Below are 17,981 nucleotides of genomic sequence, written 5' to 3' on the forward strand. Positions count from 1 at the left end.
GAGTGGATAGCCTATCCCTTCTCCCACGGATCTTCCCAACCCAGGAATCAAACTGAAGTCTCCTGCATTGCAGGTAGATTCTTTACCAACTGAGCTATCAGGGAAGCCCAAGTTGGAGACAAGTGACAAGTTCAGGAGTTGGTAAGACGTTCCCTACTAATGAGAGATTGGAGCTTTTAGAGGCAAAACTATGAACAACGGAAAGTTTTATTTACTCTTCCATCCTCTTGACTCCCACCATAGACTCCCCCAGCATGGTCTTTCTTTTACCGGTATCGCTTGATTAATATCTCAAGATTACAGTTGATATGAGCTTATGTTATTTCTTCTCTCCCAGGAATATTTTCATAGATTCTCTGCAAACATAAAGAGCCCACATTATCTAAAAGAAAAACACTGAGGCACTTCCCAGCCAGTACAGTAATGTGGTACAGAGAGAATTAAGGTATGTCCCAAATACTAATCCCCTCAGCCCTCAAGAGGTCACCTTTAGCTGCAAGAAATCTCTTTGTCTTCCCAGTGTACTGTGCAAATATTATTTTCCATGTGTGCTGCAAAGTAAACAAGTTTGAGGTTCACTGTTCCAATGAGGAAGTTGAAAGCAGCGCCATGTGGCTAGTAACAGTTTTGGAGTCTGTGCAGGAAAGCTGAAAATCTCTTATCAGAGCTTTATAAGCCAGTGGTTCTCAACTAGGAGAGAGGAGACATTTTCAGTTGTCACAATTGAGAAAATGCCATTTGCATCAGTGGGTATAAGCAAGAACATTGTGAAACTTCCTACAATCACAGCACATGCATGTTAAGTCACTTCGGTCATGTCCCACTCTTTGCGACCTTATGGCGTGTAGCCCGCCAGGCTCCTCTGTCCATGGGATTATCTAAGCAAGAATACTGGTGTGGGTTTCCTTGCCTTCCTCCAGGGGATCTTCCCAACCGAGGGATTGAACCCGCATCTTCTGTGACTCCTGCAATGCAGGAGGATTCTTTCTCGCTGAGCCATGTGGGAAGCCCACTATCACAAGACAACCCTCTGCAATACAAATTTATTTGCTCCAAACTGGCAATGGTTTTGAGGTTCAGAGCCTCTGTTCCCAGGCAAAGGAAGCGGATTCTAACTATAATGTGGGCTTCCACTCACATGTTGGTGGTAACATGTTCTTTACCACCAACACCTACTCTGACACCACTTCTTTTCTGCGGGGAAGGGAGAGCTTATGATTTATTGCGTTATCATTTTAAGAGTCATCATTTCTTAATTTGGGGGATATTTGCTTTACAATGTTGTATTGGTTTCTGCTGTACAACAAGGTGAATCAGCTATAGATATACATATATCTCCTCCCTCTTGAGCCTCCCTCCCCCCACCACCCCTTCCACTCCTCTAGGTCATCACAGAGCACCAAGCTGAGCTCCCTGTGTTATATAGCAGCTTCCCTCTAGCTGTTTTACACGTGGTAGTGGATATATGCCAACGCTCCTCTCGCAATTCATCCCACCCTTTCCTCCCCATGCTGCTGACACTGTTTCTGAGCCTACTGAGATTTATCCTTGAAGTGACGTGAGGCCACCCCTGAGAGCAATGAGCCCTTTGAGGAATTCTTGCCAAATTCTACACAGTGTTGGGAAGCCTTGGAGTGGGGCTTGCTGTGTACACAGAGCACTCTCATAAATAAACTCTTATAGATTGGGGACCTTCTGAGGCCAGGCAAAGTGCAAGGAGGACACCGTATTCCCTGACCTCCTGCTCTTTCTCCCAACACCATGGGGAAGGGCAGACCTGCTCCACCGAGTCTTGCTCTAATCCTTGCTTATCTGCCTGCCGCTGTCTCTATCCAAGGGAAACCGTGAGTAGCACCTAAGGCCCTATTTCATTTCATCGTACCGGGAGCCAGCTCACGATATCTCACCCATGACAGAGTCATGAGGAGAAGGACTGATCGTGCAGAGCTACTCAGGCCTCAGGGATTCTCGGAAGGCTGCCTCAGCGCTCACCTTAAAGATGATATCTGTCTTTCTGATGTTTGCTATAATAAACCTCTTCTTATTTTCTGTGACTTAGGCAAAAGGCTTTTCCTGATTCTCTTCTAAAATAGATCAATCTGAAACCTCAATCGACAAGGCCCCTGAACGGTAGCACCCTAATAAAATTATCTAGGATATAGAGTATGCTAATCTAAATTCCTCTTGCTCGCATAGTAGTTTGTTTAATAAATGTACCTGTGCCTTTGGAGCTAGTGTGCATGACTGCTCCTTAACAATAAACAATACTGAGAGCCTCCACACAGAAAGCCCCAATGGGCACAGAGCCCTTTGTAGGAAAAAAGGCTTATTAGAAAATATAAGAAATACTGCTTTATGAAACTGTTACTTAGTCTATATTTATTCACTATGTTTTTGCTCTTAATGTATTTAGCCTATATAATGAAAGCATAAGAGTTAGAGATTTATATAAATAGAAGTTTAGCTTTAATACAAATAATAAGACTATTGTTAATTCAGCTGGTGATTTTGCTAAGCACTGACCTTGGCGCTACATTGTTTTCAGCTTGCTGTGCCATGACTTTATGGGATCACATTCTTCTCTGTTAGGCTCAGGGCATAAGATAGAGTACAGAAAACAGGTTTTACCTTGAAACTCTGAGTTTGTGAATTCTTTCTTTGTCATAATTTGCTGTGCCTGTATTCTTTAAAAAAAAAATGTAACCCTGGTACTTTCTGTGCCTGATGCAAAAGTGTCCTGGCTGATCAACCCTTATCAATAAAAGAGTCACCAGATGTTAGCAGGCCTCCAGGCCAGAAGATGATGCAAACAACTCTAAACTTTTTGTAACTAAAAACACAAACAGTGTCCTAGTTCCGACAAGGGTCAAAAACTGCTGACCCATTGATTTGATTTGGCATGACTTTACACTTTACATTTGTCTCTATGTACAACTAAAAATATAAAAGCTGTCTTGAAAACAATAAAGTCAGGAGACACTTGGAGACTCTAAGACTTGCTGTGTCTTCTCATTCGCATCACTGACGCCGTCCTTCCTGAGGGAACCCCTGGACCAGCTGGAGCAGGACTCCGGCAAGTGGCGCCCGGGACAGGGACCTGAAGGTAATTCCCTCCAGTCGTTCAGCTTTCGGGACAGATAGGCCCCCCACTGAGGGTACTGCAGACCCCCCTGCGTAAGAGAGGTAAGGTAAGGATAGTGGGTAGGTCAGAACATTTTGAGAAGATTTTGAGGCCTCAAGAATAATTCTCAAAGAAGTAAACTTGAGATTTTTAAAAAACAAAACAAAACAAAAAAAAGAGATAAAAATGGGTAATAGCGAGTCAAAAGAACGACAACTTTTTATACAAGTAATCTTACAATTGTTGAACAAAAGAGGAATTCAGGTGAAAAAAGCTAGCGTTCAATCTTTTCTTACATTTGTGCAAGAGCAATGTCCTTGGTTTCCAAAAGAAGGCACTGTTAACTTAGAAACTTGGGAGAAGGTAGGAGAACAACTGAAAACTTATTACACTCTGCATGGTCCAGAAAAGGTGCCTACTGATACCTTTTCCTTATGGAACATGATTAGAGATGCCCTAGATCCCATGCATGAATGTAAAAAAAATACCTGTTAAAGAAAAAAATGAGGAAGAAGAGCCCAAGCCTAGCTATCAACAATTAAGAAATATGCTGGCTGCCATGACCACCGATGGGCCTGTAGAGAGTAAAGATAAAAAAGAGGAACAACTTCCACTCCAGGATGAGGGAGATTTAGAGGAAGCAACAGCTCATTACCATTCTGATGAAAATTGATCCTTTTTAGCCAAAGATGCTCCTAAAAGTTCAAAAGAAATATCTCCAACTATACCATCCATAAAATCTAATCAGGCTCCAAAACCAAAAGAGAGAAGCATAGGACGTCCTCGTTTCCCTATGTTTCCCCCCCCCCCCATACGGGGGTAAGGGGCCTCCACAAAAAGCTATTGGGAGGAGGGTCCTCTCAAACCCTGAAGACGAATTTGACCCTCACCTCGAGGCTTGTTTCCCCGTGCTATTTGACGAAGGGGATGAAGAGAGGAATCCCTCATGGGAACCTCTCCCAATGAAATTAATTAAAGAACTGAAACAAGCCTGCTCTTCATATGGAGCTACAGCTCCATATACTTTGACCCTGTTAGATGTGTTAGCAGCCAGGTGGATGACTCCTTATGATTGGAAAACGATTGTTAAGGCTTGTCTATCTGGGGGACAATATCTACTCTGGAGAACTGAATTCGAGGACCTTGCTCGAAAACAGGCTACAACCAACCATAAACATGGTCCGAGACATATTGTGCAGGAAATGTTGATGGGAACGGACGACTTCGAGTCAGTCAGAGACCAAATGAATCTAGATAAACGAGCCTTAGAACAGGTAACAGCTTGTGCTCTTGAAGCTTGGCGGTCATTGCCTCAGGGAAGGGAGCCAACCTCCTCTCTATCAAATATTAAACAAAAGCCAGAAGAGCCCTATGAAGATTTTGTAGCAAGACTTACTGAAGGAGTTCACAGAGTTATTCCCAATAAACAAGCCGCTGAAATCTTAATAAAACAGCTGGCATTTGAAAATGCAAACTCTACCTGTCAGGCTGTACTCCGCCCTGTAAAACAGACCGGTGATATAGGAGATTACATTAAACAATGTGCAGATATAACCCCAGCAGTAATACAAGGTGTTGCTATAGCTGCCGCCATAAAAGGAAGTTCTTATCAACAGGCAGTACAATCCTTTTTTATAGGCCGAAGTGATCCGTTGAGAGATCATTCATATAATCAAGGCCCAAATACTAAAACCTGTTTTTCTTGTGGCCAAAAGAGACATCTTAATCGCAATTGTCCCATAAAAGCAGCTAGTTCTCCTTTACAAAAATCTACCTCCCCGGTTATGACTCCTTGTCCTTGTTGTCAGAAGGGATTTCACTGGGCAAGAGAATGCAGATCAAAATTTCATAAAGACGGAACCTTGTTAGTTCCTGCCCAACAATCGGGAAACGAGTTGAGGGGCCAGCCTCAGGCCCCGACAACGATTGGGGCAACAACACTGAACCCATTCATACCCTTCGTCCCGTCACAGAACCCATCAGAGCAACCCCAGGCAGCGCAGGACTGGACCTCAGTTCCACCACCTCAACAATATTAACAACAGACAGTCCCACCCTAAAGATCCCCACCGGGATTAAAGGCCCACTACCAACAGGCCTGGTGGGAATTGTGTTAGGCAGAGCTTCCTCAGCTATGCGGGGTGTTACAGTTATCCCCGGAGTGATTGACCCAGATTATACAGGAGAAATTCAGGTTATGATCTTCCCCCCCAACTAAAACTACGCAGATTCATCAGGGACAGAAAATAGCTCAACTTTTGCTTTTGCCTTATTGTACTACAGTGGGACACACTGCTACTCAAAATGAAAGACAGGCAAAACGATTTGGATCCAGCGATGTGGCCTTTTGGGTGACAGAAATTACTCAAAAACGCCCCATGAAAAACATTTTGATTAATGGCAAGCCTATTGTGGGGCTATTAGACACGGGAGCAGATGTCTCTTGCATTGCTGGAAAAGACTGGCCCGCTCATGGCCAACACATACTACCGAAAATGAGTTGATAGGATTAGGAAAAGCTCCTTCAGTAGTTAAAAGTGCTCAAATATTGAATTGGCAGTTTGAAGACACCTGTAGAGCTTTTCAGCCCTATGTTGTTCCTTCACTTGCCTTCACCTTATGGGGAAGAGATATACTATCTCAGATGGGAGTGTTACTTTTTAGTTCTGATGATAAAGTGACCTCTCAAATGCTACGATCCATCTAAAGGATTAGGCAAACAGCAGACAGGAATAATTGAGCCAATCTGCCCAGCCCCCCGACTACAACATACTGGAATAGGGTATCCAAATTTATAATGGAGGCCATTGTTTATGCTGCCGACCCTATCACATGGAAATCTCAAGATCCAGTGTGGGTAGAACAATGGCCTCTACCTAAAGAAAAATTATTGGCAGCTAAAACTTTAGTTTTTGAACAGCTACAATTGGGACATATTGAGCCCTCTAATAGTCCATGGAATACTCCTATTTTTGTGATTAAGAAAAAATTTGGTAAATGGCGTCTTTTACAAGACCTGAGAGCCATTAATGCCACTATGGAAGATATGGGAGCCTTACAGCCCGGGCTCCCTTCCCCAGTGGCTGTTCCCCAGGGATATAATATAATTGTTATTGACGTACAGGATTGTTTCTTTACCATTCCTTTAAATACCAAAGATAAGAAACGATTTGCTTTCAGCCTTCCCTCAGAAAATTTTAAACAGCCCTACTTAAGATTCCAATGGAAAGTGCTGCCTCAGGGAATGAAAAATAGTCCCACCCTATGTCAAAAATTTGTCAGTGCTGCTTTAGAGGAAGTCAGAGCTAAATATACACAAGTGTATATGATCCATTATATGGACGATATCCTTATAGCCCATCCAGACAGAACGCACCTACAAGCTGTTCTTCATGAACTAATTCAAGCATTACTTGCTAAAGGCCTAAAAATTGCCCCAGAAAAAATTCAAACAAATCCACCCATAACTTATTTAGGAAGGATTATAAATTCAAAAACAGTGACTCATGCCCCACTACAGTTAAGGAAAGATCACCTTGTTACTTTAAATGATTATCAAAAGCTTTTAGGAGATATTAATTGGATAAGACCTTATCTAAAATTAACCACTGCTGAGCTAAAGCCTCTTTTTGATATTCTGCGCGGGGATCCTGACCCAACTTCAAAAAGACAGTTAACTGTTGAGGCACAGAAGGCCCTACAAAAGGTAGAAAAAGCCCTATCTAATAGTCATGTAAAAAGAACTAGAGTAACAGCTGCTTGGCAACTCCTTTGCCTAGCTACCCCAATTGCGCCTACAGTTTTATGGCAAGACGGCCCCCTGGAATGGATTCACCTTCCAGCCCAAGCTAAAAGGGTGATAGCTTCTTATCCAGAGTTAATAGCTACCTTAATATTAAAGGGAAGAAAACGGAGCATTGAATTATTTGGTAAAGAGCCATCAACAATTGTGATTCACTATAACAAAGAACAGCTTAACGCTCTTTTAATGTTTGATGAAAATTGGCAGATTGCTATAGGAAATTATTTTGGTCAAATTCTACATCATGTGCCCTCACATGCTCTACTAAATTTTATATCTAGACATCCGGTTATTTTCCCTGTTAGATGCAGGCAATTTCCTATTTCAAATGTTCTGACGGTCTTTACTGACGGGTCAGCTAATGGCAGAGCTTCTATAGTCACAAAAGATCAGCATAAGGCTTTACAAACGCAAGAAACCTCAGCTCAGAGAGCCGAGCTCACGGCTGTAATAGAAGCTTTTGTCATGTTTGCAGAAAAAGAATTTAACCTTTATTCTGACTCTCAATATGTGGTTAGGCTGTTTTCACATATTAAAACTGCGGTTCTGCAAGAAAATAAAACTAAAATATTTTACCTGTTAACTAAATTACAACAACAAATCTGGAATCAAAACCAGATATTTTATATTGGCCATATTCGAGCCCACACTGGACTGCCCGGACCTCTAAATGCTCTAAATGATCTGGCGTGTTCATTAACTAGAGTTATTGTGACACCTGCTTCTGAAAAGGCCCGAGCCTCTCACTCACTTCATCATCAAAATGCTACTGCGTTAAGATATCAATTTCAGATTCCTCGAGAATCCACTCGAGAAGTTGTCCGTTCCTGCTCACATTGGCCCACTGCTGTAAAATGTTTGCTTATGGGTGTTAACCCTCGCGGCCTTAAGCCTAATACGCTCTGGCAAATGGATGTTAACTCATATTCCCTCATTTGGAAAATTATCTTTTGTTCATGTAACTGTTGACACTTTTTCACATGTTATTATTGCAACTGCTCGCACTGGAGAAGCATATAAAGCTGTAATACAACACCTCTTTACTTGTTTTTCATATTTAGGCCTGCCAAAAGCTTTAAAAACTGATAATGCTCCTCCTTATACTTCCAAGTCTTTCCAAGACTTTTGTATGAGGTTTCAAATAAAACATAACACAGGCATCCCTTATAATCCACAGGGACAAGCCATAATAGAAAGAGCACATCAGACCCTGAAAACACAAATTAAAAAATTACAAGAAGGAGAATTTAAATACAGTTCCCCTCATCAGATTCTCCAACATGCTCTTTTTGTGATTAATAATTTAAATACTGATTTGTCCGGAGCCACTGCTATGCTTCGTCATTGGTGCTCGGAACAACAAAGTACAAAACCACTGGTAAAATGGAAAGATCTACTCTCTGATCTATGGAGGGGCCCTGACCCCCTATTAACCAGCGGTCGAGGGTATCCTTGTATTTTTCCTCAGGACGCAGATTCCCCAATTTGGATCCCAGACAGACTAATTCGCCATGTCACAGCCTGCCAGACACCCGAGTCCTCCGCCGCTTCGACCACAAAAAAGGAAGGGCACTCCCCTGTCTCCGCCTCCACCACCCACTTGGAGAGTCCAGCAGACTCCTGAATGACCGATGGCAGGAGCTCTGGAGGAACAAACAGAGGAGCCACCCACTAAACAGATGTCACAGCTCTGCATAACAGACCGCGACTCTCCTACCCTCCCATGCCGTTGAAAACTGCCTAGATGATCTGCACGAGCTACTCAACAAACCTCCATACCTACGTGGGGACAAATTAAGTTGCTCTGTCCTCAGGCGAAGGAAATGACCTCCCTGCCGGGGTCTCCGCCTTCTCCTGAGAAGATGTTTATTGTTATGCTTGTGCTACTGACTTATCAGGTAAACGCTACTCCTACTTCAGATAAATACTGGGCATATTTTCCTGATCCCCCGACCTGCCAGGTAGTTACTTGGAATACCGACCCTATACGGGTCCATACAAATCAGCCCCACCTCTTGGGAGGATCTTACTCTTCCTCTGATAAGGATAATTATCCCATTAACTTTAATTATACTTTTAAAGGGTTAACAGACGACCTCCCTGTTTGTTTTAATTTCCCCACTAATCATGAGGAATACTTCATCAGTCCCACTAAAGAGGGATGTGTTGAAGCCTCCAAAAAAGCCATTCTGACAGACTCCCCAGTTTCAAAATCTGAAAGAGGAGATCGGGCGGTTCGGATATTACAGGCTCCCATGCCAGGGATCCTTGACCCCTATATTTCTTTGTTTCGTAATGCTCCACCCAGATATCAAATTGTATTGATATTGCCCCTTCAGACGCAGTATGGAAAACTATTGATAACCGCCTGGGATACCCAATATGGAAATCTTGTACTTATAATTCTAAAATAGACTATAGAATACCGGGAGGTGGAAACTATTTTATACAAGACTGGAGTAATCCCAACACAAGTCAAGATCCAGTATCTATTCGTGGCCATACTGCCAAATTTAACAATTGGAAAAATAATTCCATGCCATGACCATTAGCGGCCAGTAGATGGCATCATAATCAATTTGTTCCTCCTATGTTGTCTTATACCGCTTACGGTCAAATCTTTTGGCAACCAGAAATTTGGAGGGCCCTTGCTGCCACTTCTCCTGTTACTCTTCCTCGGCCCCAAAACGACTCTACCTATTCCGTGCTTGCATGCCTTCCCTCTCCTTACGTTTTCTTATTTACTAATGATTCTAAAAAAACTTCATTTACAAATGAATTACTCCAGAGGACCAAATGCAGTCTACTGTGAACAATGTATGCTTTCTTCCTGTTTAACTCCTCAATATAATATTTGTTCCTTTGTAATACTGCGACGTCCACCTTACCTCATGGTGCCAGTCACAGTAAATACTTATTGGTATGATAATTATGGTCTGGCTGTTCTGCAACAATTACAAGATTTAATGCGTCCACGACGGTTTGTAGGGCTGCTTGTCTTAAGAATTTCAGCTTTAATAACAGCAATTACTTCTGTTACTATGGCAACAATATCGTTGACTCAACAAGTACATACTGCTCAATATGTCAATACTGTGTCCAAAAATGTTTCTCTAACTTTAGCTACGCAAGAGATTATAGATAAGAAGTTAGAAATGAAAGTGGACGCTCTAGAGGAAGCAGTCATGCACATTGGAACTGAGTTACAGGCTTTAAAGGTAAAGTTAACATTATCCTGTCATTCCAACTTTCGCTGGATTTGTGTGACACCCTTAAAAGTAAATGATACAGATTATAATTGGGAAAAAATTAAAAACCATATTTCAGGTATTTGGAATAGCTCCAGCATTGGCTTAGATCTGAAAAAACTTCATGATCAAATAAGGACCTTGGAGCAGTCCCGTCTAGATTTCACTACAGCAGGGGCTGCTAATGATTTCTTTCATATCTTTTGCAACTTCATTACTACAAAAAATATCTTATCAACTATCTTCAGTTATGTTGCTGTAGCTGCCTTAATTCTGCTTCTCATTATAATCCTTCCTTGTATTGTCAGAGCTCTTCAGCTGAGCACTCAGAAGCTCGCGACTGAAATCCATCTGGCTGTCTTAAAAAATAAAAAAGGGGGAGATGCCGGGAGCCAGCTCACGAGATCCCACCCATGACAGAGTCATGAGGAGAAGGACTGATCGAGCAAGCTACTCAGGCCTCAGGGATTCTCGGAAGGCTGCCTCAGCGCTCACCTTAAAGATGATATCTGTCTTTCTGATGTTTGCTATAATAAACCTCTTCTTATTTTCTGTGACTTAGGCAAAAGGCTTTCCTGATTCTCTTCTAAAATAGATCAATCTGAAACCTCAATCGACAAGGCCCCTGAACGGTAGCACCCTAATAAAATTATCTAGGATATAGAGTATGCTAATCTAAATTCCTCTTGCTAGCATAGTAGTTTGTTTAATAAATGTACCTGTGCCTTTGGAGCTAGTGTGCATGACTGCTCCTTAACAATAAACAATACTGAGAGCCTCCACACAGAAAGCCCCAATGGGCACAGAGCCCTTTGTAGGAAAAAAGGCTTATTAGAAAATATAAGAAATACTGCTTTATGAAACTGTTACTTAGTCTATATTTATTCACTATGTTTTTGCTCTTAATGTATTTAGCCTATATAATGAAAGCATAAGAGTTAGAGATTTATATAAATAGAAGTTTAGCTTTAATACAAATAATAAGACGATTGTTAATTCAGCTGGTGATTTTGCTAAGCACTGACCTTGGCGCTACATTGTTTTCAGCTTGCTGTGCCATGACTTTATGGGACCACATTCTTCTCTGTTAGGCTCAGGGCATAAGACAGAGTATAGCAAACAGGTTTTACCTTGAAACTCTGAGTTTGTGAATTCTTTCTTTGTCATAATCTGCTGTGCCTGTATTCTTTAAAACAAAAATTGTAACCCTGGTACTTTCTGTGCCTGATGCAAAAGTGTCCTGGCTGATCAACCTTTATCAATAAAAGAGTCACCAGATGTTAGCAGGCCTCCAGGCCAGAAGATGATGTAAACAACTTTAAACTTTTTGTAACTAAAAACACAAACAGTGTCTTGGTTCTGATAAGGGTCAAAAACTGCTGACCCATTGATTTGATTTGGCATGACTTTACACTTTACATTTGTCTCTATGTACAACTAAAAATATAAAAGCTGTCTTGAAAACAATAAAGTCAGGAGACACTTGGAGACGCTAAGACTCGCTGTGTCTTCTCATTTGCATTGCCGACGCCGTCCTTCCTGAGGGAACCCCTGGACCAGCTGGAGCAGGACTCCGGCATCATCGTTTCTTTTTTCCATCTCTCTCTCTCATATTTTTCCATTACCATTTTTTCCCTAAAATCTCAACCCCTTTCAACTTTAATATTATATAATTCTATGTAATTTTTTCACTCCGAAGTGATCTTTAGGGCTTCCTTAGTGGCTCAGTGGTAAAGAATTCACCTGCCAATGCAGGAGACATGGGTTCAATCCCTGATCCAGGAAGATCCCACATGCCACAGAGCAACTAAGCCTGTGCACCACAACTATTGAGCCTGTGCTCTAGAGCCTGAGAGCTGCGGCTACTGAAGCCTGCAAGCCCTAGAGCCCATGCTCCAAGAGAAGCCATTTGTCTATATACCTGCCATCTGGGATTCCCTGTAGCTCAGCTGGTAAAGAATCTGCCTGCAATGCAGGAGACCCTGGTTTGATTCTTGGGTCGGGAAGATCCCCTATTATATCACTGTTATGTTCATCATGGCTCAAATGTATATTTTAATTACTTTTGCCCTTAAGATACTCAGCACAGAGCCTATCAGAGTAACATTGGTCTTTGGGTACCAAAGTAAACTTTTTATAAAAACAGAGCCTTATAAATTTCAAGAGCTCCTAGACTATGGAGAAAATGAAATTTAAAAAAATAAAAATGAAGTTCTCAAATTATTTTCAAAATTCTCAAAGCACAAATGAAGTAATGAACTAACTGCAGTAGTCTTACCTAGGTTAATTAAAGGGCTTCCGAAGTGGCTGAGATGGTAAAGAGCCTGCCTGCAATGCAGGAGACCTGAGTTCGATCCCTGGGTTCAGAAGATCCCCTGGAGAAGCGAATGGCAATCCTCTCCAGTATTCTTGTGTGGAGAAGCCCATGGACAGAGGAGTCTGGCAGACTACAGTCCATGGGGCCACAAAGAGTCGGACATGACTGAGTGACTAACACTTACTTACTTAGGCTTATTAAAACATAAAGTCTGGAGAATTCCCTGGCAGTCCAGTGTTCAGGAGTGGGCGCTTTCACTGTCATGGCATGAATTTAATCCCTGGAGGAAGAATTAAGATCCCACAAACCGTGAGGCATAGCCAAAATCAAACAAACAAAAATTTAAACTCTCTTGGCTTTTATATTTATATTTCATATTTGGTTAAAACAACATTTATGAAGAATAGCTATATATGTGTGCTCAGTCACCCAACCCTTTGTGACCCCGTGAACTGTAGCCCACTAGGTTTCTCTATCAGTCGGATTTCCCAGACAAGAATACTGGCGTAGGTTGTCATTTCCTTCTCCAGGGCATCTTCCCGACCCAGGGATCGAACCCAAGTCTCTTGCGTCTCCTGCATTGGCAGGTGGACTTTTTACCACTGAGCCACCAGGGAAGCCCTACTGTACCTGCTAGATAAAATGGTCACGCAGACTGCACATTCTGAGTAGAGAACTGAGACCTGAGAAAACTCTGAAGAATGAATGTTAAAAAGAAAGTCAGAGGCTAAGTTAAGAAGTCAGTGGCCATGGCAGAGAAAAGCCCAGAAAATGAAACTGTATAAATGCAGGAAAAAATCCACGAGGCAAGGATAAACAATTTCTGTACAGTCTTCTCATTTTATCAGTTCTTCAACAGTTATTTCTGAAAATAAGTCCACTTAAGAAGGGAACACTTTGTTACAAGCCTTAACTCCGAATCTGTTTGTATTCCTCTTCTAAGAAAATGCAGACCAAAGAACCTCTGCTACTAGTTGTAAGATTTTTATTTCCTGCCACTTCAACTCCAAGCAAATGCTATGATTCTTGTGTCCTGATTTTCCTTTGCCCCATCAAAAAAATGTATATACATACTGGATAGGGAATGTTCCCTTTCATCCCTTTCTAGTTCAGAAGTTTATACTGTTCCATTTCTTGCCTTTTTTCACAAATTAAAAACAGGTAAGTCAAAACGTTAAGTTTGCTTTTATGGATCTACAGAAAGAAAAACATTGCAAGAATCTCTCTACTAATAACGTTGGCATTGTTCAACTCTTGCCATTCATTACTGAAATGACTCTTCTTACAGCTGGAGATATCTTGCCTAAAGGGCAGGTTAAGGTTCCTGCTTCTGTCTAATGTGAAAATTCTCCTGTTTCGGGAAGCCCTCCCCAACTACCCTCATCCCCAAAATATACACCATTCTCTGGTGGCTCAGCTGGTAAAGAATCCACCTGCAATGAGGGAGACCTGGGTTCATTCCATGGGTTGTTAAGATCCCCCGGAGAAGAGAATGGCTACCCACTCCAGTATTCTGGCCCAGAGAATTCCACGGACTGGACAGTCCATGGGGTCGCAAATGACTGAGAGACTGTCACTTTCCTTCCAGTCTCACCTACACTAGGTTATGCTTTCTCCAGGATTTTGTCATTTCTACTTTTTAAAAGTTTTTGGCTTTGCTGGATTGTGGTGGGTGGGGGCTACTTTTCATTGTGGTAGCTTCTCTCATTGCGGGCCACAGGCTCTAGACACACAGGCTTCAGTAGTTACAGTACTCGGGCTCAGGAGTTGTGGACCACAGGCTTAATTGCCCCTCAGCATGTGGAATCTTCCCAAACCAGGGATCTCAGAACCCATGTCCCCTGCACTGGTAGGCAGATTCCTATCCACTATGCCACCAGAAAAGTCCAGTCATTTCTACTTTTGACAAAGATTCTATCCATTCAGAAAATGAGTGGCTGAACATGGTTTCCAGTGCAACTGTTTTAACATTTTAATTTTAGCAGGAAAACTAGATATTTAGCTGCATTATTCATGTCACATTGTATGGAAAAAACTTTCTCAAAGCAGCATATTCTTCTTCCCACTGTAATATTCAAAGTGGCCCTTGCCACTGAGGAAGATACTGCGGTAATGGGAGAGATCCACTCAAAGCCAATCACTAAGACCATGAGAAGCTATTTTCCTGAAGCCTAGATCTAGGACTTGGTGGTAATAAAATGAGTAACTTCCAGTCAACCACATTTGCTTTGGATGTAAAAACATGACTTCATTATTTCCAACCATTTCTCTAATTATCTGTCATTTCAAAACAGGACTAGGCTAATTTATAAAACTCTGGTCTAACTATATCAATTCATCAATTGTAGGTATGTATGTATTCCTGGCACTTCTAGAAAATAAAAGAGGTGACTAATTATGGAATTCTCCAGGCCAGAATACTGGAGTGGGTAGCCTTTCTCTTCTCCAGGTTATCTTCCCAACCCAGGGATCGAAGCCAGGTCTCCCCTGTTGCAGGCAGAGTCTTTATCAGCTGAGCCACAAGGGAAGCCCAGGAATACAGGATAGGGTACCCGATCCCTTCTCCAGTGGATCTTCCCGACCCAGGAATCAAACTAGGGTCTTCTGTGTTGCAGGCGGATTCTTTACCAACTGAGCTATCGGGGAAGCCAATTATAATCAAGTTTTCGAATGTTTAACACCAAGCACAGATGCCATATTGAACAGCAAACCTGAAGCAAGCCTACAAGTAAGTGGAATAAACCACTTTTAGAATTATAAAGTTGTCATATAGTATTTTAGAGAGGGAAGCTCAATGACAATTTCAAGTCTATAGTCAGATTTTTTTTTTTATTTTATTTATTTGGCTGCCCCAGGTCTTAGTTGTAGCATACAAGATCTAGTTCTCTGACCAGGGATCGAACCTGGGGCCCCTGCATTGGGAACTCAAAGTCTTAACACTGAACCAACAAGGGGTCCCTATAGTCAGATTTCTAATGGTTGTACAGACTTGTGGGAGGCATGACCATGTTGAGGGAAGTGAATCACTGAAATGCCTTTTATTTCTCCATCTTGGGCCTTGATTAGACTGTTAATTTCTGTAATTCTTTTGAAAGTGAAAGTTGCTCAGTTGTGTCCGACTCTTTGAGACCCCATGGGTAGCCTTTCCCTTCGCAAGGGGATCATCCCAACTCAGGGATCAAATCCAGGTCTTCCACATTGCAGGCGAATTCTTTACCAGCTAAGCCACCTGGGAAGCCCCTAACTCTTTTGAGAGGACTTAAACCTATGATATTGGGTCACACTCATCAGTTACCATCTTGTGCGTGAGTGCTCAGTCACTCAGTTGGATTCTTTACCACTGAGCCCGTAGTACCCCAAGGGCTTCATTTATTCAGTAACACTGGTGACTTCTCTCATTTGCCTCAGCTTGATAACTTGCACCACGTGAGCAGGATAGAAGTGAGCAACAACAATGCCCTGATTTATGTGGAATCGGTAAGAGCCCTGCAGCCTTGCTAGACACATGCAGGTGGACATTCCTCTTATTTGGGTCACTTCACCTGGGAGGTACCCGTATGAGAAAAGCGATCATAAGGGAAGCCTCCTTGAAAAGCACACTCTTCCAGTTCCATTAGATAATATTATAAAGTCTCTTTCCTCATTGCAGTCTTCCCTGGAATTTGGAGTGTCAGAAGCATGGGGGGTGGGGGGAATATGAACATTTCAGAGAATATGGATGTTTTACCTACAGCATAAGTCTGCCAATCATGCTATGATTTCCAAGGGACTAAGAGTTTTATGTGGAAGGAAGGTTATGACCAACTTGCTGCTACTGCTGCTGCTAAGTCGCTTCAGTCGTGTCCGACTCTGTGTGACCCCATAGACGGCAGCCCACCAGGCTCCGCCGTCCCTGGGATTCTCCAGGCAAGAATACTGGAGTGGGTTGCCATTTCCTTCTCCAGTGCATGAAAGGGAAAAGTGAAAGTGAAGTTGCTCAGTCGTGTCCGACTCTTAGCGACCCCATGGACTGCAGCCTACCAGGCTCCTCCTTCCATGGGATTTTCCAGGCAAGAGTATTGGAGTGGGGTGCCATTGCCTTCTCCGATGACCAACTTAGATAGCATATTAAAAAGCAGAGACATTATTTTGCCAACAAAGGTCTGTCTAGTCAAGGCTATGGTTTTTCCAGTGGTCATGTATGGATGTGAGAGTTGGACGGTGAAGAAAGCTGAGGGCCAAAGAATTGATGCTTTTGAACTGTGGTGTTGGAGAAGACTCTTGAGAGTCCCTTGGACTGCAAGGAGATCCGACCAGTCCATCCTAAAGGAGATCAGTCCTGGGTGTTCATTGGAAGGACTGATGTTGAAGCTCAAACTCCAATACTTTGGCCACCTGATGCGAAGAGCTGACTCATTGGAAAAGACCCTGATGCTGGGAAAGATTGAGGGCAGGAGGAGAAGGGGACGACAGAGGATGAGATGGCTGGATGGCATCACCGACTCGATGGACATGGGTTTGGGTGGACTCCGGGAGTTGATGATGGACAGGGAGGCCTGGCGTGCTGTGGTTCATGGGGTTGCAGAGTCAGACACGACTGAGCGACTGAACTGAACTGAATCTCAGCCACAGCCAGTTTGGCTTCCTTTAGCAAGAACTGTCATTCATATTCAATTAGAAGTGTATTCACGCCTGTCAAGCCCTAAATCAGCCTGTTTACCTTCTTCTCTTTACAGACACAGAACTACGAAATATTTTAGGCCCATATCTATAGACAAGGCTTTGCTGGAATCCTCGGAACCAGGACTGTTTAAAAGGATTGTTTTCTGTCTGCAATACAGATGCTAAACAAGTGTGGTCAATAAATACATATTTCTAGAAAGTATCTATCGTTGATTCCTTCTTCACTAATGCAAATTTGCTGCAAATTCACTTATTGTCTTGCACTGTACCCCATATTTCTAATGAACAAATAATGTGATATGATAATGTGATGTGATAATGTGGTGTGATAACATGTAATACAAAACTTGGAAAAATTCAAAACTGCTTCATTCCAGCAGAACTTCAGAATATGCAAAATAACATAATGGCAATCAGATAGAGAAAGACAAATACTATATAATGTCACACATATATGTGGGATCTAAAAAATACAGCAAACTAATAACTATAACAAAAAAGAAGCAGACACGGACATAGAGAACAAACTCGTGGCTACCATTGGGGAGAGAGAAGCAGGAGATGTCACAGAGGTGTGGGGACGTGAGAGGCACAAACTATTAGTTGGGTATAAGATAGGCTCAAGGATGTGTTGTACCACCCTGGGGAATATAGCCAATATTTTGTAATAGCAATAAATGGAAAGTAATCTTCAAAATTATATAAATTTTAAAAAAATGTTTTTTTAAAGAGAGAAGCCCATCAGTATTCTGAAAGAACCAGTATTCTATAAGAACTACTAGTTCTTATAATATCACAGGATCCAAGATTCCTTCTCTGAATGATCACGAT

At 42.2% G+C, this 17,981-nt stretch overlaps 2 long non-coding RNA genes across 2 annotated transcripts; both read left to right on the top strand.

Annotated features, from left to right (window-relative positions):
- Positions 1–578: 578 nt before the first annotated feature.
- Positions 579–17,352, top strand: LOC145544766 (uncharacterized). The gene is made up of 3 exons (XR_014081637.1): positions 579–3,103; positions 15,104–15,216; positions 17,204–17,352. It is a non-coding gene; the product is annotated as an uncharacterized LOC145544766 (long non-coding RNA).
- LOC145544765 (uncharacterized) lies at positions 10,045–11,667 on the top strand. Its single transcript, XR_014081636.1, has 2 exons — positions 10,045–10,141; positions 10,251–11,667. It is a non-coding gene; the product is annotated as an uncharacterized LOC145544765 (long non-coding RNA).
- Positions 17,353–17,981: the final 629 nt, after the last annotated feature.

This window comes from Giraffa tippelskirchi, chromosome 4 (assembly GCF_054371585.1).
Source record: "Giraffa tippelskirchi isolate mGirTip1 chromosome 4, T2T-mGirTip1v1.2.pri, whole genome shotgun sequence".
NCBI lineage: Eukaryota > Metazoa > Chordata > Mammalia > Artiodactyla > Giraffidae > Giraffa > Giraffa tippelskirchi.